This window comes from Nipponia nippon, unplaced genomic scaffold, assembly GCF_047370975.1.
Source record: "Nipponia nippon isolate SJK-2023a ecotype South Korea unplaced genomic scaffold, ASM4737097v1 scaffold_3, whole genome shotgun sequence".
Taxonomy (NCBI): domain Eukaryota; kingdom Metazoa; phylum Chordata; class Aves; order Pelecaniformes; family Threskiornithidae; genus Nipponia; species Nipponia nippon.
The window spans coordinates 108,848,199-108,854,145 of record NW_028262347.1 but is presented as its reverse complement, the minus strand read 5'-3'; positions in this window follow the sequence as shown (position 1 = coordinate 108,854,145).

Genomic DNA, 5,947 nt, shown 5'->3' with positions numbered 1-5,947 from the left:
GCTCCTATGTTGTGTAATAACAGTGATTTTTCAGTAATTGACAGTAGCATTTGACCAGCTGCTCATGCTGCTTACCTGAGAATTTGAAGAAAACTTCAAGTTATGATGTGCTAAAGTAGTAGATGACTAGGATTATGATGGGCATGGGGAGAGACACTGGAAGGCAGCTTTAATTTATATCGAAGCACTACTCCTAGCTAATTGTCAAAACATGATTTAAGAGATTGTTCATTTTTCTATATCTAGTTTGCAGGCTTAAGTTGATCGTTCTTCAAAGGGGTGGTCCATATGTCTATTTGTCTTTGAGCAAGTATGCCAACTAGATATTCTTTGGACACCATTCAGACAGTGCGCTGCAGTTCTGCTGATACAGAAAGACATCATTTGAAGTATGCCCTTGGACTGATTCTCTGAACTCTAGCATGATATAGACGATTAATCAGTTGTGTTTGTCTGAAACACCTATCTTACCTCTTACTTATCCTCTCTCTCTCGCCTCTGTAGGCAAAGCTAATTGCTTTTTCTTAACAGCCTGATAGGAGGAGGGAAAGCTTTAATTCCCTTTCAAATGAATAAGAAACATAAACACACAAATATGGAATTTTTTTTTTTAGGGGGTGTTATGCTATCTTGGCACCTAGCTTATGTACCAAATCTTTCTATTCTTGTAAGGGACTTGAAACCCTGGAAGCTGCAGGACTGTGTTTAGTGTATTGTCAAATTCCGGCACCAGAATTTAAGTCCAATTAATGGACTTAAGAATTCCCCAGGGCCTAGGATCCATTTTCTTGCACCACATGCCTGTTAATGCTGACTAGATATTAGCATGATCTTCCAAGACTGTTCAAGAAATCATTTACTAACTAAAATTCAACCAGAAGAGCTGATGCCACAGCTGTATTTTGGAACGGCCTAAGCCAAATGTGAGAGGCTTGTGCAAGCTCTGCTACTTCATTTTTCCCTATGGAGTTCACAGGATCAGTATGAACAAACTGGAACAGTCAGTACCTGAGGAGGGTTACATCCATAAGATCATGCCAGAATTTGTGCTTCCTGGCTTTATCCTCTTTGAAACTGTCGAAACTCTCCTCTACCTTAGCTATTTGGTTTCCCCTGGTACAGGCACAGGCTGCTTTCCTGGTAACGGACAGCCTTAACAACTGTATGTATTTCATGGACTGTTTGCATGCTTTCTCTTTTTCTAAAGCACCCCTACAGAGTCATTTTTTCTTTTGTTTGCAATACTGGCATGGCAGATCATTGTTTCCTTGGCGCTCGTGTCCTCAGGTCACACCTGAAAGCTGAACAGGATGAAAAAGCCAGATGCAGAACCTGCCTCAGCCTCTCTGTCCGTGTCTCTTCTCCCACTAGATGGCTCTAACACTAAAGCGTTAGTTCAAAGCTCCAGTACTGGCCACTAACCAGGACTTAGAAATAAGCATTTTGTCAAGGTTTTCATCAAGCATGTGTTAAAAGAACAGGTTTCAAAAACTGATATTGAATTTATGCTTCCAGGAGGATAATTCTATATTCCAGCTTGGGCGAGGGGTTGTTCTATGAAGAGCTGTGTTTGAGAAAAAGGTGATCCAGCCTATGTCTTGAGCTTTGCTGCAGGGCTGATAGACGGTCTCGGTAACTAAATTCTTGTCCTGACCTGCTCTCTGGGTTCCCCACCACGTGGGTGTTGCCCGAAGTGGAAAGCAATGCCTATTTGTTTTGGTATATTGTACAATGTATGATAGAAGGAGAGAAAGAGGGTAAAAAAAAAAAAGCAAGAGTTGTTTCTTGTATATAGTCACTGAATTTGCAGGTCTAACCCAGAGGGAAGAAATGGCATGGTTCAGGCTAGCTTATGTAGCGGTTTGAATTTGTCTTGTTATAAGGCATCCTTTGTAAGAAGATGAGGGAGCCGTTTCCATGGGATTGTACCCTGGCTGAATTAGTCCGGCTGAGCACGAGGGAGGGTTGTGGTGACTGGGGCTGTAGTATAAGGCCATGTTCTAATTAACTTGATGAGGTTGTTTGGGTTCTGGATTAGTGGCCAAGTGGGACAGCTCTTGATTTAAGGGAAAAACCCAGGCAGGACGAATGTGATGTGGGGTAATGAAATGCAGAAAAATATGAGCTTAAATGCATGTAGGGGGGGGAATGCGGAGGGCCCCAGGAAGCACAGATAATCAGAGCCCCCAGTGCGCTTTTCAAGTGAAAAATGAATAGTTAGGAGGAGATGGAGGAAAGGAAACTTCCTGCTTCCTCCTGGAAATCTGGGAGCTGCGGCACTTGCTGCATCAGACTTATTGGGGGATGCAATGTTTGTTTGAAGAGAGGAGAGAAGACTAAGCTGACTGGCTGCTGTTGATGGCTGGTTTTACTTTGGGTATCAGAAGCAATTGTGTGGGGCTAGAGAGGAGTGAGGACAAGAGACATAGTTGCTAGACTCTGCCTTTCTTTTTTCTGTTAGGTGTCAGTCACCATTGCAATCATCTGTTATATGGGTAGAGGAAATGAGGAAGCCTGTAACTATTTGGGGTGATAAAAGAAAAAATAAAGCTAGAAGGAACTGGAAAAATGAAGTTTAACGTTCCTTTTCCATCAAAAAGAGACTGAAGGAGGAAAAAGAGAGAGTTCTAATGTTCCAGAGTATTAAAAACAGGAAAAAAAAAAATTAAAATATATAGTTGGTAAATATATACTTTTTAAACAAGTGTTTACAACCATTTGACTACTATTTTTTTCTTTCCCTGTTAGAACCTACTTTTTATGGTAGAGACCAATGCTCTATAAACCGCACCGCCCACCCACGCAGTTACTTTATAAAGTTAAATAACAATAAATCCTGCTAGGCTTTGCATTAGTAGGCTTTATGTGACATAGTATTATAGGTGAGACGTGGACCACCTAGCAAAGTAGGCTGTTCTTGTAGGTTGAACGCAAACTCAATCCACAGCAGCGTTGCTATGCTCAGTCTTGAAAATGTTAAAAATATGAACACAGTGCAGCAAAGTGAACGTTTAAATCCCTGTGTTCAGAATACTTCTAAAATCATCTTTGGTTCCCTAGTAAGAGGTCTAGCTACCAAAAGGAGGGCACATTATAGCTACACAGGTGTTCTTCTGACGGATAAAAAGGAGCAAATGCTTGGTCCAGCAGTCTCTTGTCAAGGAAGAAGTTAGAAATAAGCTGCCGTTTTCATATGAGGTCTGAAAATTGTTCCATATTTCCAGATTTCTAAAACTTCATGAGAAGACTATCAGTTTTCAGGTGGCACAAAGTTAGATTTTGTAAAATAATGGAGCTTAACTGGATTGGTTCCTTTATCGCCAAAATATTAAACCTATATGAATGTTCCCTTGACCTCCTCAGTTATACCTGAAATGCTTTTGTGACGCTTGGTCTGTTCATGACCTGAACATTGCAATTCAAAGAATGAGGCACAATGACTAAAACTTGGACCTTGACTAGTGCATTTTCTTTATTAAAAATGACCAAAATGTAAGAATGATACAAACAGAAATATGACGTAAAAGTACCTTAGATTTTTTCAGATCATTCCAGATGTAATCATCTACAGTTCTTAACACATATACAGTTTTGACTCTGATTTTATTCTGACGATGTCCAGAGCACTAAAGCTACTACGTGAAGATTTTTCATGTGATAAGGAATTGTATTTTCATTGGCAGAAGTTAATATTTAAAAAAAATCTTTTTTTTTCTAATTAACACAGAAGTTTTGCAAAGTGAAAAATAACAATTAGCAGGAAAGAAAATACGTTTTTTTAGCATTTATGACAAATATTAAACAAAACAGATTAAATACATGGTAAGATACTTTTCTTCCTTCCCAGCCATTCGAGTAATAATAATGAATGTTGCTTCTCAGAGGACGATTTCCCCACTGCACAAATCCAGTCTTACCTGGGGCTAATTCTGCTACAGTCACTTGATTTATACTAAAGTAGTAAGGTGAAGGATCAGGTTCTCCCTTTTCCAAAGTACATGCTGAGTTGATAATGATGCTTAAAAAGAAAGAAGTGTAAGGCCCTGTTTGGTCTCTATGGCCAAAAGATTTCATGGTGTTTAGAAGGGTTTGCCTAGCCAAGCCTGGAAGTTGTTTTCATCCCTAATTCTGTCTGTTCTTCAAGTACTTCAAGTGTACCTACTTCCCCTACTTTGTAAAATGACTTTGGGACCTTTCAGGATAGGTATGATGTTATTGTTCTGCTATTAGAAGACTAGACCCAGCGTCAGTGGAAACTAGCACTGATGGTAGCGGCCACTGGCTCATACCGGCGTCCTTCGGTGTAGTGCGCGTCACAGGAAGAACCTTTTAAACGTCCAAAGGAGGACACAGATATCCCCTGTCTTCTGGAACATAACTTCGTGCTGATTCTGAGCACCGCTATTCCCACTTTGGAAGTAGAAACTTGTTAACATGTTTCTGGGGGAATAAATTCCACTTTTTTTTTTTTTTTGACACAGAAGAGCTTAAGTAACCCCTGCCATACGTATAGACTGTTTTAGGAAATTGGTTTTTCATGTTTCAATTACCTTCCCCTAATGCTCAAACCAAAACATAAGCAGCATTGTCATTATGTTCAGAAGCTAAAGGAAACAAAGAAGTGAATCACTTATCGTTTGTTATAGGCACCATCTTCCATGACTTAATTAAAATACGACATTAATTTAAAAACCATTCAGCTATAGATATATATTCAAGTGGTTATAACATAATAATGATAGGCACCAAAATTTTGCTCATTCACTTCAACAGTTTATTTTAGGAAACTCAGGCCAGCAGGATGAACCTTGAATATACAGATTAATGCAAGGAAGGAAATTTTATGATATCTGTTAGTTAATACAGAAGCCAATCTTATTAATCATGGATTTACAGAGGGCTGTTTTATTAGATGTTAACCATAGCTTATGTTGACAATTGATTTTCATTGTAGGAAAACTAAATTTATTATTTGTAATAAGATAAAGATAATTAAATTGACTTTATAAAGGTTACTATCATAAATGTTAGTACCTGTGAATAGCAAACATAAAACTGCTTTAGCAGCGAAAAGTCAGTTAAATGATAGGTGCTTTCTTTCCATTGCATTTAATAGTCCCTGAACATTTTTATCCTGCATTTTATTTTCCAGAGTTTATACCTACTGCTGTGAAAAACTGTTTTGGTTGAAGCCTCACTTTCAGTTTATTTTCTTTTCAGTAAAACAGGATCAAAACATTTTTAAAGTTATAGAAGTAAACCAAAACAAAATAAAGCACTATGTACAAATGTATTATGCAAGGGAGTTTTGTCCTGTCATTTCTCAGATTTGTCGCTAAATTATTCAGAATAGTATGTTGAAAAAGATGTTGGATCTACAATAAAATCCAGCTTTTAAGGGTTTTTAAGTATTAAAAAGAGTAATTATTAAGGAAGTTAATTTGGACCTTGCAAAAATGAGAGTACTTGGAACTTACTGAATCTTTTTAAATTGTATTGTTTTTATGGTATGTATCTCTCCATCCCTTAATACCATCATCCATCTGGCAACAATCTTTTGAAAAGGTGGAGGAATACAGCAAATGTTAGAGACCTTGGAAAACCACCTAAAGTAATGTCTTCAAACCTAGTGACAGTACATTCCTGAGCTCTGACAACGTGGGAACTATCCAGTACAAAAGTAATTCTATCAGAACACTCACAGTATATTTTTACTGTAATATTGGTCTTTGGTTTCTAGTTCTGATTTGCCACAACATTACAGGTTTGTAACTTGTCATTGCCGCTTTGGTGTTTTGGACCAGTAATGAAAGGAAAGAGGGAGTGCTTTAGGACGACTGTTTTAAACTGTGGTGTAAGACTGAATATTTCATAAGTTGGAATTTTTTAATGAAATACGCATGGCTGCAGGATCTTTGTATTATTAGAAGTAATTGTGATTAGTTCT